We start from the raw sequence: 12416 nt of genomic DNA on the forward strand, positions 1-12416 counted from the left end.
GGCCAGGCCTAGGACTCAGCTTTGGCTGCTTTCCCAGGGCTCTTTTTCTGCATGGTGCTGCCTGCTCCTTTGGGGCTGAGCTTGGCAAAAGGATAGCTTTTGCCTGGGTGTATTTTTCAAGTTTCTGATGCAGAGGAACATTTTCAAATATAGTTGTGGGAAGCTCTTGAGTTTTGGGAGACCCCATGTAGATGGCCTCAGCTGGAGAGAAGGCCCCACAGACCTCTTGGCCTCAGGCCTGCAGCTGTCCTGTGCTTCCCAAAGGACCTCCAGTAACCATGGTCAGGCAGTGTCAGAGGGCGGTGACTGTGAGGTCCCTGCCATCTGGGTAGTTTCAGTTCAGTCCGACACCCGCATAGCTGGGACTTCCAGCTATGTAACTCCTGGGAAGACTCCACTTCCTTGTCTGGGAGGTGGATGGAAGGGGATGGGTAACAAAATTAGTTTGTAAGATTCCTGTGGCCCACTCTTGCAGGAAGGGAAAAGGTGGGCAGGGAAGTGTGTACCTACATGTATGCAAGGCGTGATTGAAATATACGGTGAATGCTTACATCTTAAAAATTCATTACAGTAAAAGGCACGTTACCACAAGCCTCCCTCAACTGTTCCCCTCACTTTGAGTACACTTACCAAATTACTCTTGCCACTTTGTGAAGCAGCTCTGGAAGTCCTCTTGGGCAAGTGCCTTGAGTGATCCTGTTGTAGCTGCCTTGGTGCCCAGAATCCACTTGAAACATTTCCTTTCTGCGTTCATGTTGACTTTGGGGAAGAGCTGGAAGTCACACGGTGCCGGATTGAATGAATAAGGCGGAGGAGGACGCGGTGCAACGCGTTTAGGAGCCTGCTTTTCTGTTGGGTGGCGCTCGGCCGCAGCACTCTCCGTAATTTTCATCGCACCTTGTAAAGACACTCATGAAAGAAAACGTCCAGAACGGCTTCAGAGAGTGACAAGAACAACCGGTGAGTGTCTTCAAAGTGAGAGGAGGATCTGAGGAAACGAGAGGCAGCGTGTCCTTTTTCGTAAAAAGTTTGAATGTTCACAGTATCTTCCGATGACCACTTTGTGTGTGTGTGTATATATATATATTTTTTTTTTCTAGCATTTCCTGGCAAGCTTTGAAACCCAATATTTCCAAAAGGAGTTTGACTGGAAACAGAAGTGTTATTTTTTTAAATTGAGTTTATCGGTACATTTTAGGTACACAGTACAGCTACATTCGTTATTGGGATCTTGGACCTTTACATGATAGGTCTTGGTTCTCATTTTTCCCCCTGTCCCTGCCCTCCCTTCACCACCTCCTCCCTTCCCCATTTACAAACACTTTATTTCCATTTTTCATTTTCTCATATTTTTTCTTTTCCCTTGTTACCTTTTCCCTACCCTTCCCACTTTCCCTACACCTTTAGCCTTTTCTTCCTATTTCATATTGTCAGTTATCTCATTGGGATCTTATGTACTATTATAGTTTATTCACACCAGAGAAACTATTCGGTATTTACACATGTGTGACTAATGTATTTCACTTAGGAGTATATCCTCAATGTGTATCCATTTTCCTATGAATGAATCTAATTTCTCATTCTTTATGGCTGAATAGTATTCCATTTTATAGAAAAACCACATCTTCTTTATCCAATCTCCAACTGATGGGCATTGGGGCTGTTTCCAAGATTTAGCTATTACAAACTGTGCCGCTATAAACACAGGTGTGCATATATCACTGTGGTATGATTCTTTTCAGAAGTGTTATTAATGCAATCCTACAGTTATGGACACATCATCAATACATTTTCTCACACAGATGGGCAGAGAAAAAACTATATAGGCAGGCTTAGGCTCTGGATGCTGGCATGCAGGGTAGACTATATTTTTTATTCCTTTGCTATCAGTTTCATCTTGAATTTTGCTCCTGATGGGTTGGCCATGGCTGAAGAGCATCTAGAGCTGGTGGTTTGGGTGCTTATGAAATGACTGTCATGCAGAGGGGACACCTAAGCGGCTTGCTGGCCTGGTGAGGAGTCTGGCCAGTCAAGGCTGACTCACTCGATTCTAGATGCTTCTGTCTGAGGAGCATTACCTCAGCCATTTTAGTCAGGACTCTTTCAGTTGATCATGACAGAAATCTAACTCACACTTGCTTAAACCCAAGGGGGAATTTTGATTCCAGAAATTGGAAAAGCCAGACATACTAGGTATCAACCATGACTGGATTAAGGATGTTCTCTCCCTCTCGGGCTCAATCTTATTTCTCTCTTTGTGAGGTGTCTTCACCATTTTCTCTTCCACACGGAATTACCTGGGATGGGGGTGGCAGAGGAGAAATAGAGTGGACACACAGTGGACACCACCATTTCAGTCTCCCAGTTGGTGACTCTAGAAGAAAGCGATCTCAGTGCGTGGACTGCTCCAAGGGAAGTCGCAACTCAGCTGCCCAAGTCCACGCATCGGCCTCTGGACTAGCACCATGTCCAGGCCAGATTAGGGCAGGGGCCCTGCCCCTGACGTTACACAGAATCTTCTGGGCATGTGGGTGGGGTGGTTTTGTAAATGAGGGGTGCTATTATCAGAGAGGGGAACAGAGGAATCCTGCGAGAGACCTCAAAAAGATAGGCAGCCACCAGAGGTATCACATCAGCGCTGAGTAACAAGAACAGAGACTCTCATGTAAAGCACTAGGGGCCCCAGCCAGCTGCTGATGGTGTTTCTTGGGGGCCAGGGATTCAATAATTGGTTCTGTGTGAGTCTTGAAGCTGCAAACTGAGCCCTGCTGCTGCTACAGTGTGGCAATGCCTGCATCCAGTCGGGCTGAAGAATAACCGCTGGGATGGTGCCCCTCCTCTCCCCAAAACAGGAAGCCCACAGGAAGCAGCCAGCCAGCAAACAGGAAAGAGCGGATCGGTCTCTCTCCACAGGGCTTGCAGCTCCCCTGTCACATGGACTCACAGGAGCGGCTGGCAAAGGGACCTGGAGGCAGAGGGGCATAGAGGGCGTGTTGGGGCACGGAGGCAATGAATGCATGACTGGACCGTGACTGCCTCCAGGCTTCTGGACTTGTGAGGCCAGGGACGTGCCTGACTTGCCGGGTGTTCTCCTCAGGGCCTGGCACCCTTCCCCACAGAGCAAGCCCTCGAGAGCATGGTGTTGTCATGCGCCATTATTTCCGGGTTCTTCATGCTCTGCATGAATTCTGGAGGTGAATCCGCCAGTGACGGTGGTTCACGCCTGCGCAGAAGAGGCGCTTGGCTCGTCAGAATGACGCAGGCCGGCATTGACCAATAGAAATGGGCCACGTCACCCGAGAGGCTATAAAAGGCAGGCTCGCGTCCGGCTCGGGGTCTTTCCGCCATCTTGAAGAATGCAGAAGAACCTCCAATAAAGCGTGCTTCAGAAGAATCCTGAGTGTTGCGTGCTCCTTGCTGGCGAGGTGTGCGTGACACCCAGTCACAGGTCTTGGCAAGAGAATCAATTATCATAATCCTTGAAAAGGGCAATTTTGCCTTACATCTCAAAAGCAAAAACATTTATCATATCCCTTTAGGAAGTGTCACGGGTAGCAATAGCTGCCTGGGATTGAAGTGTCCTGGGCAGCTCCTGCCCTGCCGGAGGAGTTGCTGTGTCTCCCCCTGGTGCCGTTCCAGGCTCTCTCCAGCCCCACGTGGAGCCAGGGAAGGAGTGTTGAACACTGAATTTGAACAGCGTGGGCAGGCTTGGCCCAGGCCTGTGGATGTGCCCTAAGTCCCTCCTCCTCATCCACTTTCTGATGAAGCCAACAACGGGCACTTTGGGCAGGTTATTAGACCACACACAGCCTCGGTTTCCCCAGAAGGACCTCTCAGTCCCTTCCTCCCTGCACTCCCTTCCTGTCCAGCCATCCTCGCAGGAGTAACATTTAACATGACGCATCACTTTGAAGGCCACCCTGTTAGCAAGACAGGGAGGTCTGTGGAGCTCCGAGAAGAGTGAAAGCCTGGCTGCAGCATCACCGGGACTTTCTGGGTGGGGCTGGGGAGAAACAGGAGCAGTTAGGGCTCTAGGGTGTGGAGAGGGGGCTCTGCCCTCACCTGCAGGATGTAGGAGTCCTGGAGCTCAGCACGCCCTGAGCCAGGGCCGCTGAGCCTCACAGCAGGACTGCTGGGGGGAGGCTGGGCAGGACAGCACAGCAGGGGTAAAGGGACCAAAAAGACTCAGGCACCCTGTGCTCAATACACAGGAAATGCTCCCTCCGTCTGGGGAGGCTAGTCATTGTGGTGACCGCGTCTCTGCCTGTACTTAAGGTCTGTGTGTGCGTTTACCTAAGTTCGTGGGGTTGCTAGGGCCACCACCAGGTCCACTGAGTATTCGTGGGGCCTGCATGGCAGACTGGCCTAGGCCACCTCGGAGCGGCAGGTCGGTAAGCTCAGGCAGTGATGTGGCACTTCCCAGAGCAGGCCAGGGGCAGGGACAGGTGGGGGTAGGGAATCAAAGTACAGAGCCCCCTTTCTATCCAAGGAAGGGGGCAGTGAGGGGCTCAGTGTCCCAAAGGGAGGCTAATTGGTCCTGAGGACCTACAGGGGTCCGTATACCTTAGGCACCGAGCACCGCTTCCTCAGGTCTTCAGTTACTTTCCCTTGGTTGAATGCAGCTTATGGAGGAAAAGTGGTTGAGCTGTTCTCTTCCTCCTCCCCTCCCTTCCCTTCCCTTCCCTCTCTTCTCCTCTTCCTTTTCTCTCAGTTTTTCTTTACTTTTACGTAGCCATCCAGTGTCGTGGAAGATCCCAGTTCCTGGTGACTTTTGGAGCTGGGGCTGGTGGTCTGGGCTGGGTGACAACTGTCTGCTCACTGTCTGTCCTACTCAGTTCCAGATGAGTTTGTCTCCTTTCTTCAGAGCTGGTGGGCAGAGCCCGCGGGTAGAGAGGCGCCCATGCCCAGACTCCTAACACTTTCCCCGGGATCCTGGCGTACATCAAGGTGGACATAACCCTCTTCCTTCCTGCTTGACAGGTGTCCCTGCCTGGCCCCCCTTCAGAGACAGGGCCACAGAGCTCACACAAAGGACGGCTTTGGGCTCAGCCTGCCTCTGCTGGATTCCTGACTCGCTCCTGTACACGGACCACCCCAGGAAGTATGGTGAAGCTCAAGGGAGAGGTCTAAGGTAAAAATCTGAGCACAGGGCCTTGGCGATGGTAAGTATGATATATTATAAGCGTTCATTAGTAAGAGCCATTAGTTACATGTGGCTATTTTTAACACATTGCCATAAACTGTGTGGCACAAAACAGCAGAGATGTGCTATCTTACAGCTCTGGAATTGGAAAGTCCAAAATCAAGGTATTGCCCAGGCTGCACCCCTCTGGATGTTCCTTGGACTGTAGCCTCTTGGCTCAAAGCCAGCTCCATCCCACGATGCCTTGATCCGTCTTCCTCAGCCTCGTCTGAGTGTGGTCACACGTCCCTCTGCCTCACCCTCATCCTAAGGAGGGATGAGGTTGCATTTAGGGCCTCAGTGGGTAATGTAGGATCTTCCTCATCAGTCATCTTTGCAGAGACCTTTTCTGCTGTCGGGTGACTTTCATGGATTCTAAGGGTTGGGTCGTGGATCTTTGGGGGAGGCCAGCTTCCAGCTTACCTGAGAGGAGCAAATGGAAGGAAGCCAGAGAGATGTGAGTGTGGAAATAAAGGAGAACTTATTTACAAATACACCAACCCTGCATGTCCAGATACCCTGAAAGAGAAGAAGAATTTGGGAAAGGGTTTACATTGTCACCCCCTGGAAGGCTTTTCCTCAGCACACTGAAGATCAGTCCAAGATCTTTACAGGGTGTGTGTTCAGGGCAGGATCTCTGCTGTTTATCTGATGGCCATTCTTTTACAGGTAATCTATACTTGATTAGCTTTTGTCATTTTTTTTCTTTGCAAAAGAAGGATTTATGTCTACTTATCCTACTTCATTCTTAGAGTGTTTGTGCAATATGAGGCCATGTGTCTTTGCTGATCTCTGAAAGCATTTCAGCCATTTTCCCTGCGGACATCACCTCTTTCCCAGACTCTGAATTCTTTACTCCTGGAACTGCTCTCAGCATAATGGATCCATCTTTTTTAATTTCCCTTTCACATTTCATTTCTGTCTATCTCTGCATCTTAGTTACTTTCCTCATTGCCAAGACAAAATACCCAAGGTGCACAAATTGAAGGAGAGGTTTATTTTGGCTCCTGGTTTTCGATCCATAGTTGGCCGGCTCCAAGGCAGGAAGGGTGTGGTAGAAGGGTCTGCCCTAGGAGGGCTGCTCACGTCATGGCGGCCAGGAAGCAGAGAGTTAAGGGAGGAACCTGAGGGAGAAACACCCTTCTAGGTCATGCCCCTAATGACCAGCTTCTTCTAACCAGGCCCCACCTCCTAACGACATATTCAGTTATAAACCCTTCAGCAGATTAGCCCCCTGATGAATACAGTGTCCCATGGCCCACTCACCTTCCCAAAGCCCTGTCTCTGAGTGCACAAGAGGTTTGGGGATCATTCTAGACCTAAACTACAATATTCCACCTCTGACCCCCAGAAGACTCATGTGCACCTCTTCATGCAAAATGCATTTAGCCCATCTCTAAGAATCACCAAAGTGTTAACAATTCCAGTGTTGCTAAAAAGTCCAAGTCTGAATTTTCTGCCAAGAGTCAAGGTAAACCTTTAGCTGCAAGACCCTATCAAAATAAAAAAGAAAGTTAAATACTTCCTATGTATAATGGCACAGGGTAAGCATTCCTACTCCAAAAAGGAAAATAATCAAGGATAGAAAGGAATTAGACAAAAGCAAGACCAAAACCCAGCAGTGCAAATATTAACTCCTATACTTCTTAGCCTAGAACCCAGAGTAGGTTTTGAGGAGATGAAAGTTCCAAAGGCTTCAGTGGCTCTGCCCATGGCACTGCTTGAAGCAGGCTTTGTGGCTTCTCTCTTAGGCTGCCTCCACTCACTGACTGTGCCTGTCCTCAGCAGACAATCCATGTTCCTGGCATCTCCAACTTTCTGGGGGCTCCCCTGCACCTAGGGTTCACTCATAGCTTCATGCACTATCCTTTTGGGGACACACTGCCTAGCCTCTCAGGCCTTCTTCTGAAACCCGGGTGGAATCCTGTACATAACTTATATTCTGCATGCCTGAAAAACCAGTAGTATCACATAGATGATGCCAAGGTCTGCCTCATTTACAAACAGGAGCCAGGCCTCATTGGGTCCTGGCTGCAGAGGCCTCTGAGTGCTCAGATGGCTGAATACTGTGAACCAAATCCCAGGGAACCGATTTCCTACATAGCTCTCCTTTTTAAAGCAAAGTCTTTCACTTTTGCATCTTTGAGCCTGAGACATGTCCAGTCTTGCTGACTCCTGAGATGAGATCCCCGCGGGGCATGTTTATTATTCTCCTGATGCAAAATACTTGGCTTCTTTTTAATGCTAATCTTTTCAGCAATCAAGTTCTCCTGGCCTCAGCTTTACAAGTTCCAACTTTACAGGTTTTTTCCTTTCTTACCACCAGCAAAAATTTTCAAATTATTCAACTCTGCTTTTTGATCCTGATTCTCATTGTAGATATGGCTAAAAGAAGCCAGTGGTACCCGTACTACAGCACAAATGTTGGAATGCCTTAAAGTTCCCTCCAGAGTAATTAGTCTGGTATTAAAATCTGTATTAGTTGGGGGTTGCTAGAGAAACAGAATGAATATAAAGCATATGTGTCTTTATACAAAGGGATTTACTAAGTAGGCATACAGTATTAGAAGTGAGAGAATCACAATGTTTGTCTGCAGGATCAAAGTGGATGAATCAAAAATGGCTGTCTGCATGCTGCAGAGTCAGAGAATCCAATGACAATTGCAGGTTGAAGGCCTGGAAGCTCACTGTATAGTCTCCTGTGATAGTCTGTGTTGGGAGAAAGGAGAGTCTGTGCTGGAAGGCTAAAGAAACTGGAGACCCAAGTTCAAAGGCAACGATAAATACCAGAGCTCCTCCAAAAGGAGCTCCTTTTTATTCCACCCAGGCTACAAGTCTATTGGTTGATGCCACCCATCTCTGGGGTGGGTCTTTTTCCTTCAATTTGCAGACCTACTTGTCAGTCATCCACATACACGCCCAGACTCTACTAATCTGCTCGGTGGTTCTTACCCCAGTCGTGTTGACAGACCACAATTAACTGTCACACTCTGCAATTTTCTTGCCTCTATTAACGTACACACCAATCTCTCTTTCAATTATCTACGGATTGTTTAGCCTAACCATTAATTTTTAAGAATCAATTATTATTTTGTTAGTATCTGAGATTTTCTCTTTGGTACCTCTTCTATCTTTCTGTTTATCCTTTCCAATATTCTGTTTTTGCCTCATTAGTATATTTCTTCTTTGCTTTCTTTGAATACAGCTATTTTAAAGTCCCTAAAGACTTCTGTATGATTTTTTGCTTCTCATTTGTTTGTTGGCCAAAACTGCTGATTATTGCTCATGGCCTGGGATTTCTTTGCATGATTTGTAATTTTGTGGGTGAAAAACTGTCTTCTGTAGGGTCCTGCATATACTTTGATTATGGACGTGTACCTCAGGTACACTATCATTACATTTACTTCCCTGAAAGTATAAACACTCTCTGGACCACTGTCTAGGTGAATTTCTAGGCTCAGAACATCCACACCATGCTGGCAATATGAGAATACCTCCCCATGTCCTTGGGCCACACACACCTGAAGCTCAGATATGTGATTGGGTGACTATTTCCATTTCAATCCAAGTTAAGTTGTCCAGTCTTGTGCCTAATATCCAGATCAGAAAGCAGTGTTTTCCAAATCCTACTTCTAAGCTGGAGAGTCCTTTCCTGACTTATGGCTTTGTTCAAGGAATTCCGTTCCTATATCCCTGCTATCTGCATGCTGTGGCCTTGATGTGCCTAATAGGTAAGAGCTAAAACTTCAGGGAATTCTAAATTATAGGGACAAAAATAGGTCAAGGGTGGCTAGGTATGAAGGGTGAGGAAAAGGGTTGAATACAAAGGGCAGAGGGAGGTTTCAGAGTTAATAGAATTGTGCCCCTACAGCCAACCCTGGATCTTGGTGTGGTTGTCTACTGTGTGCAGGCCTGGGTTGCATGTACTCCCTTAGATGAAAGTGCAACTGAGAAAGCAGTTTCCTGTTTCCTGTTTCCTGTTCCCAGCCTCTGTGATGGAAGGTGGCAAGGGAGGTGCCTGGCAGGCTGTCATCGTCACCTTCAGCCCTTGGCCTCCCAAAAGTGGCAGGCAGAGCCCAGCATCTGGGGAGCTTTCATACCAATTGGTGGACACCATCGGGCTGGCGCAGGAGCTGCCAAGCCCCACCTAGGCATCAGAGGGGGTGGCACTACCAAGGCAGATCCCACAGAAATGAGGCAGGAGGCAGAATTGTGGCTGGCAACCCTGAATGGTTTGGAAAGGCAAGGATGGAGCTCCCTTATCCAAATTCAAATTCCACTGTGTTTTCAAGAAGTCAGAATTGGCTTAAACAATCTCTACCCAAAATATCAGTTCCTGTTTAAAAAGATTCCATTAGAAAAATTGACATTTGCTCCAGCTGAAATATTCTTTTGTATACATCTCATCATCAGTTACCAAAAGCTAACACTCCTGTGTGTGATACCGAATATTTCATTCAGCGCAGCAGATGAGCTCAGTGAAGGGTTTGCTTGGCAAGGTGAGCTCTGCATATGGGCTGTGGGTGAAATGGTCTCCTGGTATCTGCAGGGGTGGTCTGGACTCACCTTCCAGATGGAGACAAGGAAGCCTGGTGTTCCTGAGTCCCGTGAGAGGAGACATTGTCAGAGGAGCCAAGGAGTAACTGGCTCTGAATGGCCCTTTGAGGCTCTGCCAGAATTCTCTCTGGTGATCATGTGTGGCATCTGGCTGGCTCCTGTGGACTTGCTGGTTGGCTTCCAAAAGACCAGCTGGAGGAATTCACAAAGAAGTTCCTGGGACAGTGTTTGTCTTTGACCGATTAGTAGCTCTGGAGGGATCAGGAACCTGAGGGTCTCTCCTTTCCCTGGAAGATAGGGGGCTGAGTGCTTGTGAGTCCAAGGACTCTGTAAACATGTTTAGGACCTGAGTTTGAGAAGGACAGTTGTGTTCCACAAAAGGCCAGGGAAGGACAGTGTTGCCACACCCACCTGCTGAGGCAGGGCCAGCAGAAGCTATCTCGAGTGCACCCCTAGTCTGGGAGCTGCTGCGGGTGGACTGAGGGGTGGAGGAAGTCCTAGGGCAGAAGCCTCAGGCAAAATCCAGTATTATGCAACAAGTCCCAAGGATGTGTCACATTCCATCCTTGTCAGCATGAAAGACTCTCAATAAGGCATGTAAAAAAAATGAGGTCATATTTGTTTGTTTTTGCAAACAATCCTGACATGCCAGGCATGTCTGGAAGCTGGGTAGCTGGGGTCTGGTTGTTAAGTAAAAGACGATGTCTGCCACTTTTAGAACATTGCTAAACAGGTCCATTTCTAAAATCAAGATACATAGCTGTTGATGGACTCCACGGTTAATTACAGCTCTGCCTGCCAATCCACGCAGCTACTAGTGAGTAGCATACAGCACGCTTAATCACTGTTGAAGTGTGGTGTTGGCAGAGTGCAGAGGTTCTGCAATGCTTTTTTCTGGGTGAAGGGATTTGATCAGGCTGGGGATGGCAATTCGTGCAACCCGTCTGAGAGTTTTGAGCACACAAGTTTAAGGTGTACTGTGATGGGCTAAAAGGATGCTGTTAAATTGCCGGGTGTTAGGACTGGAGAAGGTCAAGGGGCAGAGAGAGACAGAGAGAAAAAGAGAAATGCTTGGTGCTGTCTGGATTTCTGGGGACGCCTGGGCCCTGAGCCTTGAGGCTGGGCTCCACCCTTGGCCTGTGCCCAAGCCATCCGGAGCCATCTCTTTTCCTGGCAGCCCTCAGGGCCAGCTTCAGGAAGGACTCCACACACCTCCATCTTCTCTAGAAAAAGAGAGAAAAACCCCAAGTACCACTAGCATTACATTTATGAATCAAACACTTATTTTTAAAGTTTCATATTGAGTGTGAATGTGTCACACTGGTAAAACAGTATTCTTAGATATACAAGTTGCAAAATGAAAGGTTATTGCTGTCCCCACTGCCCAGCCAATGGAATTTATTGAGTTTCTCAAAATAATAGTCACTATAAAGATTTTTTTTGTTGGTGTTTTATGTGTCTATTGCTAAATAACAAATCAGCCAGCCCTTCGGGGATTAAAACAGCAGTAATCATTTAACAGCTCTTACGGCTTCCCTAGGTCAGTGGGTCAGAAGTGGCTTGCTGGGCAGTTCTGGCTGGGGTCTGTCCCAAAGCTGCACTCAGACGCCATCCAGGGCTGCAGTGGGAAGGAGCGCTGTCTGACGCTGGCAGACCCACTTCCAAGGTTGTCAGACCGGAAAATGGTTGCTGGAGTGGGCCTGACCTTCCCTCCTGCCACGGGAATGCTCAAGCGCTTTGGCAGCCTGGCAGCCGGCTTCCCCAGAAAGACCCTGAAAGCCCAGAATGAATGCAGTACCTTTTATGACCCAGCCTTGCAAGTCCCATGCCAGCACTTCTGCCATAGTGGTTTTGTTACACAGACCAGCTCTGGCTCAATGAGAGAAGAGACCATACGTGGCTGGTCTAGGATCACCGGGGCCATTTGGAGGCTGCCTACCCTAGTCAATGTGGAAAGCAGATGTCTCCCTGAGACAGAGGAGTTCTACCTGTAATGCACCTAGTCGATACCAACATTTCCAGTGATTCCACCAGGCAAAGGAACTCATGCTTTCCTGAAGCTGCAAGGGCCACATTTTGAATTCATAAGTCAGAGCTCTGTACCACCTTTGACTAGATCTTCCTTTGCTTTCTGTGTTGCTGTTGTTTCGCTGTGTAACAATCTTTCTCACCCGCATTTCCTCTAGGCTGCAGGGCTTTGGTGCCCAAATAGGAAGCTTTCCACCAGCAAACTTTGTTAGGGATCAGCCAAAGCCCAGGTTCTGGTTCTCATACTTAACACACCCCAGGTTGTTGTTATCTTCTTAGAGTTGCTATTGCATGTGTGTCACTTATAAAGGAGGCATTTCTCCTGCAAAGAAATGGCATCCTTGGCTAGTCAAGCTTCTTAGCTACAGCAGTAAAAAGCATTATGCTAATTTAAGCTGAGAAGAAATTTAGTGATATTGGACGCTTTACCACATCACTGAGCCTAGGAAATGGGCCGGAACAGAAAGGCGAGCAGCTTTCCATCCCCAGCCAAACCACCACCCAGGACCAGGCTGGAGGGGATGCAGTTGTCACGTCTGCTGGGAAGCACAGAGTCTCAGCTGGCATCTCTGCTGCCCCACTGCCACCACTGCCCCGGGACATGGCCACGCATGACTGCTAGCTCTGCTGCTCTTGCTACCACCTCTGG

This window comes from Fukomys damarensis, unplaced genomic scaffold, assembly GCF_012274545.1.
Source record: "Fukomys damarensis isolate Sample0158 unplaced genomic scaffold, DMR_v1.0_HiC HiC_scaffold_12, whole genome shotgun sequence".
NCBI lineage: Eukaryota > Metazoa > Chordata > Mammalia > Rodentia > Bathyergidae > Fukomys > Fukomys damarensis.